Source organism: Oryzias melastigma, linkage group LG2 (genome assembly GCF_002922805.2).
Source record: "Oryzias melastigma strain HK-1 linkage group LG2, ASM292280v2, whole genome shotgun sequence".
Taxonomy (NCBI): Eukaryota; Metazoa; Chordata; class Actinopteri; order Beloniformes; family Adrianichthyidae; genus Oryzias; species Oryzias melastigma.
The window spans coordinates 4,864,886-4,879,130 of record NC_050513.1 but is presented as its reverse complement, the minus strand read 5'-3'; the positions used below and the strand labels follow the sequence as shown (position 1 = coordinate 4,879,130).

At 36.8% G+C, this 14,245-nt stretch overlaps 1 long non-coding RNA gene across 6 annotated transcripts in view; it reads left to right on the top strand.

The window, feature by feature from the left end:
- LOC112160028 overlaps positions 1-14,245 on the top strand; it is a 375,093-nt gene that overhangs the window by 241,405 nt on the left and 119,443 nt on the right. For 5 of the 6 annotated variants that reach the window (XR_002921582.2, XR_002921586.2, XR_002921581.2 and 2 more), the window contains exon 4: positions 8,456-8,594. This is a non-coding gene — a long non-coding RNA (uncharacterized LOC112160028). Of the gene's footprint in view, positions 1-8,455; positions 8,595-13,126; positions 13,498-14,245 lie in introns of those variants that run through there. The other variant, XR_002921583.2, reaches the window with a different exon arrangement.

Here is a 14,245-nt window from a genome sequence, read left to right as displayed (position 1 = left end):
AAAAATGTAAAAACATATTAGTTATTTTCCCTCTAACAACCTGTTGCCCTTCAGCAATTGTTTCCCCCTAACAAACACTAGAGACCATGGTAGCTATATGTGTCACTATTTACCTTCTGATACTTTTGTAGAACTCTTCAAAATCAATACATTTCATCTCTCCACATCATCTCTGTCCTCCATGCATTGTAAAAGAAATATGTACCAATGAGGCTAAAAACCTGACAATTTCTTTCTTACAAACATATTTTTGGACAAGCATTGAAATTGACGTACTCAAAAAAAATAATAAAGAAAAGGAAGCAAATGTGAATTTGAAGCGTAAATTGTGTTTGGTGTGAACCCAGCATTACACTAGAGTTGGCAAAATTGTTCATGTGCGTTGCACTTCTCTCCCAAAAGTGGTACATATACTCAGAAGCGACTCATGTCTGTTTTTTTCTTAATTATTATGCCATTTTTGGCTCTTGCGACTTATACACAGGTGTGACTCATACTCTTATGCAACCTATACTCGGGTACAACACACTCCAGTGCAACTTATACTCTGGTGCAACTGATACTCGTGTGCAACCTGTACTCTGGTGTGACCTATACCTGGGTGCGACTTATACTCGGGTTCAACCTATACTCCAGTGTAACATATACTTGAGTGCGACTAATAGTCAGGTGTGAACTTTAATCGGATATGACTTATACTCAGGTGTGACTGATACTCCGGTGTAACTTATACTCTGGTGCGACCTATACTCCAGTGTAACTTATACTTTGGTGCGACCTATACTCCAGTGTAACTTATACTTTGGTGCGACCTATACTCCAGTGTAACTTATACTTTGGTGCGATCTATACTCAGGTGTAATTTATACTTGAGTGCGACTAATAGTCGGGTGTGAACTTTAATCGGATATGACTTATACTCAGGCGTGACTGATACTCCGGTGTAACTTATTCTCTGGTGCGACTTATAGGCTGGTGCAACTTTTACTGTGATGCGACCTATACTCCGGTGTATCTCATACTCGGGTTCGACGTACTGTACACTCAGGTGTAACTTAATCTTGGGTGCAACTAATAATTAATACTGTATGACCTATACTTGGGTGCGCGACGTGTACTTGGGTATGACTTATACTCGGGTGTGACTTGTACTCTGGTGTAATTTATACTCTGGTGCGACTTATAGTCTGGTGCAACTTTTACTCTGGTGTGACTTATACTTAAGTGCGACTCATACTCAGGTCCAACCTTTACCCTGGTGTAACCTATACTCTGGCGCAATCTATACTTGGATGCAACTAATACTCGATTTCGACTTACACTGCGGTCCAACTAATACTCCAGTGTGACCTATACTCTGGTCCAACTTATACCCAGGTGCGCCTATATTCTGGAGAAACCTATACTTGGGTGCGACTTATACTCGGGTGGGACTTATACTGTGGTCTGACTTATACTCGGATGCTTCTTACACTCAGGTGCAACTTACACTTGGGTGCGACTTATACTCTGTTTTTTTACACCGGGGTACGATTTATGCTGTGGTCCGACTTACACTCCGATGTGTCCTACTCTCGGGTGCGACTTATACTCTGGAAAAACTGGTGTATATAGTGTTTTTATACCTTGCTTTAAGACACAAAGTGCTTCACAAAGTGAATGGGGATCTCATTCAGCCATTGTTCCTGTCAATGGTGTGATTTATTCTACAGGTGTTGAAAAAATATAATTATCCTTTTGGCAAATCTCATCAAATCTAATGAAGTCTATGTCCATCTATCACTTTCAACTGGCTGCATGTGTCCTGGTAGAGCCTGTCAAACGTTGATTTATGTTCTCTATTATTTTATTGTTGTGCATCAAATTACAGATTTTTTTTTTTTTTTTTTACCTAACAAGCTTTTTTTTATTTTTTTCACTAGTTTGTGTTCTTTTGGTTCTTCTCTACCAAACCAGCTTTTGTTTCCTACCATTTCTGGAACTTCTATTGACTATAAGTCGAAAAGTTTACCTTCTGCATTTCAAATGTTCTTTTTAGCCACTCTCTCTTTATGTTTAGAGTTTATTTGGGTTAAAATAATGTTCTTTGTATTTAGTCCTTTAGTTTATTTCATGTTTATTTGATTGAGTCAGAAAGCTGTATCCTTTGCTTAGGTCAATAGAAATGTTTTGGGAGACAAAACACATTCACAACCAAAGAACTTGTGTGATCTGTTCATTTTTTTATTGCATTAGCTAACACACGACCATAATCCTTTAAAGAGCTTGATCCCACCGCATAAAGAAAAACAGGCAAAGCACTTTGGCTCGTCTAAACACCGTGCAGTACTGAAATCCCTGCAACAGTTCAGCAGAGGTAAAAGTGTGAATTTTTTCTAAGCATCTGTACTCATAAAATAGCCTCTGTAAGCCCACTTGTGTCTGCTCCTATCACGTCTTCTGCTCTGTCTACAGTCGAGGGGGCCAGCTCCCAGCTAAACAAACTGTTCCAACTCGCGAAACCTGATTTGCTTTGAACTCCTCTGGGTTTACCCCCTCAGGACTCGGGACGGGGGGTAAAGCATTGGAAGGCCAACTTCTCTGAGCAACACCTTCAATTTTTCATTGGGAAGATTCCTATCTCATATGACATATTTGATTCTGTAAGACAATTTTGCTTGGTTTCAAGTTTACATTTTTTAAATAAAAATATGTAATATTTTAGATTATTGTGTGAATGCTTCAAAGCGTTCACACAATAATCGGCATGTAAAAAGTCAATCACACTTTCAGGGATTTAAGCCATCTTGGTATTAAAACGTTTAGCTCATTCAGGACATTCCTGCTTGTATTTAGGTATTCATAAACTTTATAGTTTTTGAAATATTGAGCAAAATATGCCCCCATAGGAAGTGAATGAGAATTTTTTTCAAAGTTTTCAAAAACTTTGTGCACTTTGAAACCATTTTTTAACAGTATTTTTTAAATCATTTGGCAATTAGCTGTTATATTTTCATTATGCTAACTCATTTTGGTCATTTGACATCTACTGTGGTTTTTTATGCTAATTATATCATATTTTAGCAACAGGCTCTTTTTTATTTTGGCTGATTTGTCATATACTGAAGCTACTTTTGAGTTTAATTCATATTTTAGCTACATGCTAACATTTTTGGCTAATTTGTCATATACTGAAGTTTGTTAGGCTACTTTTGAGTTTAATTAATATTTTAATTACATGCTAACATTTTTGGCTAATTTGTCATATACTGAAGTTTGTTAGGCTGCTTTTGAGTTTAATTCATATTTTAGCCACACAATAAGGTTTTTCGCTATTTTTTTATCTACTGAGGTTTGTTGTGCTACTTTTGAGTTTAATTAATATTTTAGCAACATGCTAACGTTTTTGGCTAATTCATTATCTGCTGAAGTTTGTTAGGCTACTTTTGAGTTTAATTAATATTTTAGTTACATGCTAACATTTTTGGCTAATTTGTCATATACTGAAGTTTGTTAGGCTGCTTTTGAGTTTAATTAATATTTTAGTTACATGCTAACGTTTTTGGCTAATTTATTATCTACTGAAGTTTGTTAGGCTGCTTTTGAGTTTAATTAATATTTTAGTTACATGCTAACGTTTTTGGCTAATTTATTATATACTGAGGTTCGCTTAAATACTTTTAAGTTTAATATTTTAGCAACATGCTAACATTTTTGGCTTATTTATTATCTGCTGAGGTTTGTTAGGCTACTTTTGAGTTTAATTAACATTTTAGCTACATGCTAACGTTTTTGGCTAATTCATTATCTGCTGAAGTTTGTTTGGCTACTTTTGAGTTTTTTAATATTTTAGTTACATGCTAACATTTTTGGCTAATTTGTCATATACTGAAGTTTGTTAGGCTGCTTTTGAGTTTAATTCATATTTTAGCCACACAATAAGGTTTTTCGCTAATTTTTTATCTACTGAGGTTTGTTGTGCTACTTTTGAGTTTAATTAATATTTTAGCAACATGCTAACATTTTTGGCTAATTTATTATATACTGAGGTTCGCTTAAATACTTTTAAGTTTAATATTTTAGCAACATGCTAACATTTTTGGCTTATTTATTATCTGCTGAGGTTTGTTAGGCTACTTTTGAGTTTAATTAACATTTTAGCTACATGCTAACGTTTTTGGCTAATTCATTATCTGCTGAAGTTTGTTTGGCTACTTTTGAGTTTTTTAATATTTTAGTTACATGCTAACATTTTTGGCTAATTTGTCATATACTGAAGTTTGTTAGGCTGCTTTTGAGTTTAATTCATATTTTAGCCACACAATAAGGTTTTTCGCTAATTTTTTATCTACTGAGGTTTGTTGTGCTACTTTTGAGTTTAATTAATATTTTAGCAACATGCTAACATTTTTGGCTAATTTATTATATACTGAGGTTCGCTTAAATACTTTTAAGTTTAATATTTTAGCAACATGCTAACATTTTTGGCTTATTTATTATCTACTGAGGTTTGTTAGGCTACTTTTGGGTTTAATTAATATTTTAGCTACATGCTAACGTTTTTGGCTAATTTATTACATACTGGGGTTTTTTAGGCTACTTTTGAGTTTAATTAATATTTCAGCTACATGCTAAGCTAATCTGTTATCTGAGGTTTGATAGGGTACTTTTGAGTTTAGCTAATATTTTAGCAACAGAGGCTATTTTGGAGCTGACCAAGTATTTTAGCAGTATGCTAGCTTTTTAGCAATGCACTAGCTTTTTAGGCAGAATTGAGCATCTACAAGTCTTTTGTGGGATAATTTAGGGTTTAGCTTGTATTTATTGTAATTATGTAAATTTTATTAGAGAAATGTATGTTTGCTCTATTTACTTAAGATTTGATAATAACCTTACTTGTGGATGTAAGTAAATTTTACTAGATTGTTGTTGGTAGTTTTTATATTCATAAATGCAGTAAAATTTAATCAATAATTGTTAGTGCAAATTGTTACGAGGATTTTCTTAAGTAAATCTTATTAGTTTTTTTTTCACTGTAGGCAACACACTACACGTTTTAGCAAAACTGCCATGTTTTGAGAATTTTTAAATTTTTTAGAAATTTAGGCCAACTTTAGCAGTCTTTCATAATTCTTTAGCAAAATTTCAAGTCTTTTAACAAATTTTGCATTTTGCAAATAGCTTCAACATTTTCAGCGAATCCCTTCAGCAATCAGTGTAAATGTCTTCAGCATTTTCAGGAACCAGATTCAGCAAAGAGCATTCACACTAGCATTATCACAGGTAATGCAACTTTTCTTGTTATAATTGTTTTAAAGGCAGCGATCAGCAGTTTTTAATCGTGTACTATAAAAAGAGAAAAAAACTGCTTTTTTAGAGCTAAAACTAAACATTCGAGTCAAAAAGAAAGATTAAACTGGACCACTTGTTCATTTACTGTTCTTCTTTTAGCCTGTTTTGTTCTAGTCTGGAGATCTGTTTTAAAAACCACCAGAATTTTTGTGGGTCAGAAATAATATTCCATTCTGACCCATTGGAAAAATCCTCTGAATTACAGCAAAATCCTACAACCACCAACACAACTAATGGGCAGTTACTTGTATCTTGCAGGTTTTGCATGTCTGTGTTTGTTTTTAGCCTCAGAGGAGTAACAATTCCAACTTAAATATTCCCTATTGATAAGATTTAGTTCAGCAAAGCGAACAAAAGCCTCGCCGTTAGTTTATCTGTCATTGTTGTGATTGGTTCTGGCCTACTGCTAACGTCACAGTGAGGACAGGAGATAATATGGAGGAAATTGAATTAAAGGAGCAACTGGAAGCAGGAGAGAGAATCTACAAGAGAGTGAGCCCAGCAACAGGAAGTGTCCTTAAGTACACCTTCATATCTGTGTGAAACTGCCTGGAGAGGAAGAATTTTTCTTTGTTTTAAATTAAAGCTATGAGTTTCAATTAAAGGCACAACCTGAACTTGCCCTAGTGACCCCCTTCCTAGGGCGGAGTGACTTCTACACCCTCATTACTCTTACCTTTCTACCCGTGCCACCCTGGTCAGCTGCAAGTTGAAAATTAATTCAGAAAAGACATTTTTCAAAATGGCGTTTTTTTCTGTTTATCCCCATAGCAACCATTTTACTTTTTGGTCGCCTGAGGACGACAAACCGTTCTGTGTAGTTTTTAGAAGAATCAACAAAAGTAATCTTTTGGATTTCCTTGGCAACCAAGATTTTTTTTTTCGTAACCACGCCCACATTTCTTACATGTTTGTATTATGGCGTCATACCGTTTCATTCAGCTTGAGGCAAGAATTTGTACATTAAATGTTCGCAATGTTCCTGTAAAAAATTTGCAAGCAACAGGAAATCACCACTTTTGCAAAATCGCCATGCTAACGCTAACGCAACCAAAATCTGCAACTTCTAATTCCAACATTTTTTCCAAAGAAGCTCCCCAATGATGCTCGAGATGTTAGGAGGCTATCGACTGAAAACCCTAGGAGGAGTTTCATTTTTTCATTCAAGATGGCGGCCTCTTCCCGAGGTCAAAGGTCAACAAAACTAGGGTTGTCATTGTGGGCTTAAGTTGGCGGTATGTGTGTGAAATTTCATGAAGATTGTTCAAACAAAGTTTTATTTTTACCCTATTGTGCAAAAATAGATAAATCGTCAAATTTTACAATTTGCCACAAAATGGCCGCCAAGCTGAAGGTCCTGTGTCACTCCATCCATCTTCTTCCACTCACAGTAGTCTAAGCAAAGTTGCTCAGACTTCCCTCTCTCCGGCCACTTCCTCCAGCTCCTATGGTGGACATTCCGAGGAACGTCTCGGGGTCGTTCCTGGAATCCCCTAACCCTAACCTGGCTGGGGTAGGGGCTCACAGGCGAGCGCCTAGTGTCTGGGGCTCCTCGCATGGGCCCCGGTTGGGTCAAGCCTAAAGGAGAGCTGAGAATGTGCTTTGGGTGGCATTTTAAGGGAGGTACCTTGAGGGCTAAATCCCAGTCCTATGTCCATCCCATAATATTTTTTCCCTTGGATATCCCCTGACACGCGTGTGTTGGTTTCGCCAGTGGATTTTGAAATATATATTTTTTGAGCCTCAAAAGAGATTTTGGACACATTTGTTTTTTTTTTCCACAATAGTTTCAAGTACTTCGACGCTGTGATTTACTTATATCAAAAAATGTATTTTCGTCAGATACTAGTTTTGTGAACATTTTGGTGAGTTTTGGAGTATGCAGCAGGGGTCAAATTTTCCCTCAAAGGCGCAGTAACAACAAAGAATTGCCAAACCAATAATTCTTTCAGCTCAGGACTGCTGCCGGCCACAATTAGATAAAAACATGGAGGTGAGATATTTGAGATTCTAAATTCTTCTTGAAATGTAACTTTTCTCACAACCTTCATCAAATCAAAACACACACCGCCTCTGAATTCAGCACGTATTTAATTCATGCGTCTCCTCTCAAAAGCCTGTTCCATAAATCATGAAGTCAAAAACAGGAAACCCTCAAGTGGGCTTCAACTTTAGCAAGCATGCTTTTCCTCCGCATGTGTAATTTTTCTCCAGCCAAAACCTTTGACCATCATGGAAAAAGAGAATTTCCATAAAATTGTACACTCCAGGAATCTGCAAGGAGGGTTTTGTTTTTTTTAAACAGATGTAGAATGACACAGCAAAGTGAGGTCCTTTCAGCACAAATTGAAAGCAGATGTGGCTTCAAATTCTTGAGTTTTTTCTCCTCTTTAGGAGTTGATCAAATGATCACCTTGAATTTCCATCAACATCCCACCGACTGAATGTTTGACATTTATTCAAAGCTGCATGGTGATCGCGGTGGAAACCATGAGAAAGTCGCTCCCTGTCAGAAACGGCGAGCGCCACATGCTGATGGAGTCACTTCTGACTAAGAGACCACAGATGTGGAACAACACACCCTTCCTAAAACCACACTCGGGCTATTTCTGCTCGCTTAGGACAAAGAGAATTTTCACTGGGCGACTTCAGGACAAAACAGGGAAAGTAGGACAGTTTTGTTTTCTCTATGTTGCAGCTGAGAGGAGTTCAGATGAAATGAGAGCATCCTGAAGGCTTTCACGGCTTGTCGTCGCAAAGAACAATCTCTGCTGAATGTGCCGTCAGCTAATCTGTCATCGATCTAGTTGACTCTCATCAGATCTGTCAGTCATCATCCAAAAAGACACGCTGGCCTCAAGAAAGAGGCCAATATATCTTCATGTTATTGTTATTCACTAAAATATATATTTTAGCTTTACTGTCACATTTGTGTCTTTGAGTTTAGAAGTCTCATTATTAAATTTAGTTTGCTGCCGACGGCTTTTGTCATCTATTGTCTTTGCTTTAGTCAAGAATCACTTCACAGCTGACATGTCTAAGGTCATCAGATAATGGAGAGTTGCCAACAAAGTACAGAACAATAAAATGGTTTTAAAGTGACATCAAGGATTTATCTTTACAGGTCTGGAAATGTCTGAAAAAGACATTGGAAACTTCAGTAACTACAGTTGGAGTTATGTCTATAAATGGCCAACGATTGGGGGGATCTGTGAACATTTCCAGGGGAGACTGACTGGCTACTGGAAGAATGAATCCAAAAGGTGAGCAAGTTAAACCGTAGGCCTCAGCGATCTCAGTTAGGGTCAAAGTTTAAGATTACCAAAAAAACAAAAAGGTCCAAGAAGAAAGACACTGGAGAAAGAACATTTCAAGGTCTGGTCCGGTCCAGTCTGGTATTTTGAGTAATCCATTGTAAAATGGACCGATCTTGGAGGACCCAACGGTTGTAGGTCCACTGATAAATGGACCAGAACGGATCGGGTAGAGCCACCCGTCGGTTGACCGAAAGTGTTAACGACATTAGAAAGTGTCAATGTAGCGCTCATTTAAGCTAACATTTCCAACGTTTGTGAGCATTGGAGTTTTTCCAGTTTCCTGTGTACTCTTTTGGTCTAAATTGAAATCACCTACAAACAATAGCAAGTCTGGTCTATGGTGAGACTTCAAATGCTCCTTGCCATCCTTGGCAATGCTGTGAGCTAACGACATGCTAGCGCTATACACCACTCATCCACCATGAAAACCACTCAACGCTCACCAGCATTGACTAGAACGTACTGTATTACTCCTCGCTGTACCAGACTGCTCAGTGGAAACGAGGTTATACTCACCAAGTCAAAGACGTTTTCATGATCTTAAAGAGTCAGTATTGATGGGGCATCTTCCAGCTGGTCGGAACTGGAGTAAATTGGAGCCAAATGAATGTCGTTGTCAATAAAAGCGAGGTTTTATGTTGCTCCAATCATCTTTGGATCCAAAAGCATTCCCAGAAGTCTTTTAATTAGGATTAATCCGTGTTTAGCCAAAGTAAAAAAACTTGTTTTCTAGGTCATTGGCCGAATTCGAATTCTTACCCTACCTCTACTGCTTGTTCCTACCCCTACATTTAGCCCTCAAAACGGATAGTTATGGAGAAATAGTGTCTTCAAATTCGGACGTTACCACCCTTTGATGATGTCATCAATTGTCACTGGTCACTACGGTACCCGCCAGTGCTCATAAATAACATAACATTGGTATTATAACTTACATTTGAGTGTAAATGTGTATTTAAGTGTAAAAACGCGGATCGTCAGCCCTGTATCCCTAATTCTTACCCTCAAAAACCAAGTTGGGACACCTCTAAAGCCCCTACAATTATTCAGATTTGGCCAATTCTTTCACAGTGTGGTAGTATTTTATTAAATATTAATATAGTCGTAGGTAGGACTGTCGGCACAAAGTAAGCCTTCCCTCAATTCCCATCATCCATCTGTTTACACGCTGTACCACTAGCTTTACAGACCCTAACCACCCTAACCAAACATTACCAGTGGTGAGCTATATTGGAGCTATCCACCCGAACAGTTTGGAGCCAGAGTCCAGCTCAATCGAGGACAACGAAGACGTACTGTACATGGATCTATTGGTCTACAAGTGGATATATCAGAATGAAGTGGAGCATCAAGCTTGTGGCCCATCAATTTTCCAACTGCATTCTTTCCTCTGCTCCCGATTCACAACAGTTTTAACAGGAATACTCAGAAACGCAATTCTAGGCCTAATAATCTTGACATATGTCCTCCATCACAAGAAAAATGCTACCAGAACATGTGTGTCCAGTTACTTTAGCATAATACAGCTTTATTTTAAAACTTCAGCAACAACATTGTTAAAGAAAATCCCCAAACTTTCCATAAATGACAAAAAAAGCCCTAAAGCTTTGAAGGAGGAGAGTAGATGCCACTAGTCCAGCAATAAAACATTAACTCGTCCAATGTTCTCATGGCTTGAGTGAATATTCCGTCTGACCTATTTTTTGTTGTAAAAGTGTAATCATGCCCACGCTTGAACATTTACTTATCAGTTAAATACATTACAGCTGAAGCTAATTCTTAATGCGGAATTGAACTCTGGAGACGACTCCCGCTGGCTTTGAGATAACTCAAGTGTTAGTCAGCAGGAAAAGCAAAAGCAGACATCGTCCCCTCCGAGACAAATGAATTTAGCAATCAGGAGCTGGACACTTCAATATTTTCCTTTCTGGTAAATGATCTAGTCCTGCGTGGCATATTTGTTTAAATCCTAATTTAGGTCCGCAGTGTGTTCTTTAGTGTTTAACACAGACATACATGCTTAAAAATCCAGATGAGACCGGGAGTGTGGGACAGAAGAGCCGATGTTCAGGCTGGACGACAACCAGTCTACCGGCTGAGCGGCTTGTGAAAGCTCATGTTTCTGATCTGTTCAGCACACAGAGTGGGAGGAACCGGCATGAACAAAGACCACTTCTGATAAGCAGACGATCAGACAAACTTGGATTAATGACTTCCTTTGACGCCTCCTGGCTTCATAAAAAACAGTTTTTGATCTATGAAATGATGTGCAGTTGCCAAAATCTGCATGGAAAATAAAAACGGAGCAACAAACTTTACAACAAGTCCAGTAATGAAGGCAATAGGAAAGGTTAGAAGGCGAAAAGACTAGAGCTGCCACGATTAGTGGACTAATCGACAATTAAAATAGTCAATGACTAATTTAATAGTTGATCAGTCATTACTTTATGTTATATCTAGTCAAAGTGTAGTAAAGTTGGAAGTTATAATAAAGTTGTGCTAGCTTTCTTTTCAGTTTTTTAGGCTAATTTGAAGTTTAGTAAATATTTCAGCTACATGCTAGCTATTTTTTCTAATTTACAATTTTTTTCTTTTTTTGGCTAGTTTGGACTTTAGCTAATAGTTCAGTTACATGCTAGCTATTCTGGGTAATTTATGCTTTTTTTCAGTTTTTTAGGCTAATTTACTATTTTAGCAACTATTTCAGCTACATGCTAGCTATTTTGGCTAAATTTCGATTTTTTTCTTTTTTTTGGCTAGTTTGGAACTTAGCTAATATTTCAGCTACATGCTAGCAATTTTGGCCAATTTACGATTTTTTTTCTCTTTTTTAGGCTAGTTTGGAGTTTAGCTTATATTTCAGCTACATGCTACTATTTTTTCTAATTTACGATTTTTTCTTCTTTTGGCTAGTTTGGAGTTTAGCTAATAGTTCAGTTACATGCTAGCTATTCTGGGTAATTTACGATTGTTTGAGTTTTTTGTGGCTAGTTTGGGGTTTAGTTAATAGTTCAACTACATGCTATCTATTTTGACAAATTTGTGAATTTTTCAGTTTTTTAGGCTAATTTGCTATTTTGGCTAATTTATTTTTTTTTCTTTTTTGTGGCTAGTTTGGAGTTTAGCTAATATGTCAGGTACATGCTAGCTATTTTGACTAATTTATGATTTTTTTCTTTTTTTGGCTAGTTTGGAGTTTAGCAAATATTTCAGCTACATGCTAGCTATTTTGGCTAATTTACATTTCTTTTTTTTTGGGCTAGTTCGGACTTTGGCTTGTATTTCAGCTACATGCTAGCTATTTTGGCTAATTTTAGGCTTTTTTTCTGGTTTTTGGGCTAATTTCGCATTTAACCAATAGTCTAGCTGGCTATCAGCTTCAGCGTTTTCAGCTATCAGCTTCAGCGTTTTTAGATATCCGCACTAGCATCTTCAGGGGCCAAATTCAGCTTACAGCATTCACACTAGCATTATCGCAGGTAATCCTATATATCTAGTTCTTAGTTTATAGGGAATGATGATTAAGATGTGTGTTTTACATCCAGTTTGCTTATGACCCAATTAATTGAGTTGAAAGTTATAATGGTGTTATGCTAGCTTTCTTTTTAGTTTGTTGGGCTTATTTTGAGTTTAGTAAATATTTCAGCTACATGTTAGCTATTTTTTCTAATTTATAATTTTTTTGGCTAGTTTGGAGTTTAGCTAATAGTTCAGCTACATGCTAGCTATTTTGGCTAATTTATGAATTTTTCAGTTTTTTAGGCTAATTTGGATTTTAGTAAATATTTCAGCTACATGCCATCTATTTTGGCTAATTCACAATTTTTTATTTTTTATTTTTTGGCTAGTTTGGAGTTTAGCTAATTTTCCAGCTACGTGCTAGCTATTTTGACTAATTTTTTTTTTTTTTCAGTTTTTTAGGCTAATTTTGAGTTTAGCAAATATTTCAGCTACATGCTAGCTTTTTTGGCTAATTTATTAATGTTTCAGTTTTTAGGCTAATTTGGAATTTAGAAAATATTTCTGTTACATGCTAGCTATTTTTGATAATTTAGGCTTTTTTTTCTTTTTCGGGGGGCTAATTTTGCATTATTTTAGCTGGCTATCAGCTTCAGCGTTTTTAGCTATCAGCACTAGCATCTTCAGCAGCCAAATTCAGCTTACAGCATTCACACTAGCATTATCGCAGGTAATCCTATATATCTAGTTCTTACTTTATAGGGAATGATGGTTAATATGGGTGTTTTATAACCAGTTTGCGAATGACCCAATTAGTTGACTAATCAGAAAAAATAATCGGTGATTAGTCGACTATTAAAATAATTGTTTGTGGCAGGACTAGTAAAGACACAAAAGGGACATCCTGGTTGTATCTCACATGCTATAATTATAGTTCCTCCATTGCATCTAATCTTCTAACCTCCTGTCTTGTCATTTGTCATTTTAACCCCCCCCCCACACTTTCACGCTTCCTGCAGACACGTTCCTTCCTCCGGTCATGTCACTTATCATTTTCATAGCACTCTTCATCTGCTCCTCCTGGAGAGATCTGGGCCACTTGACATTTGTACTGACCCGTGGGAACCAAAGTCCTGATACCTTCTCTTGTGGCTCAAGTTCACCGCCTGACTTCCTGGACTGCTATGTCACCTACAACGCCTCCAGAAGCAGCAAAGGTCAAGCTAAAGGACAGTTTTCAAGAGGACTTAGCGGCATCGTCCTATTGATTTACAGTTACGAGAAAAAGGATGTGAACCCTTTGGGATTACTTGGATTTCTGCGTGAATTTGTCATTAAATAGGATCATCTATAGTCTGTAAATACAATTTCTGAATAAAAATCTTTTAATAAAAAAAACTAAGCCTCTTTGATTTTGTCCTTAAATAGCAGATAGCACTTGGAAAGCTTGCAGCAGATTCCCTTTAGAAGAAACAGACACTTACTGGTTGTGATGAATTATGGGTAATGTTTGTGCTTACCTTTAGCTTTTTATAGGTTTAAAAAATAATTTTAATAATTTAAGCACAGTTTGAAAACTATTTTTAGAACTCTAAAGAGGTATTGTTTTAGTCTTGTGTGCTATTTATAAAGCTTTCTCGATAACTTCTGCTAACCTTACCAGATTTTCTATCTTTAAAAATGTTATCGTACCCTTTCTTTATCTTTTTTTAACCTTAAAAGCTTCACTAATCTCCATAAGCTTCAGCACATATTAAAGCTTCTTGAAGATTACCTTTAGAACAAACAGGGACTTCGAAGAACCATTTTGAGGGATCATGGGTAAAGTGATAGTACACTTCTCACAACGGAGCTTTGCAAAGTACTTTTGGTTGCATCTTTAAAGTTCTTTTAATGTAGGACAGGAGTGTCAAACTCAATCTCACAGGGGGCCAAAATCACAGGGGTCGCAGGTCGAACAGGACAAACATTTATTAAACATTAAAATAAAAATTTTAAAACTTTAAAACCTTAACTTTTTAACACGATTATGAACTAGATATACAGCATAACCTGCAATAATGCTAGTGTGAATGCTGTAAGCTGAGTTTGGCTGCTCTAGGTGCTAGTGCTGATAGCTGAAAACGCTGAAGCTGATA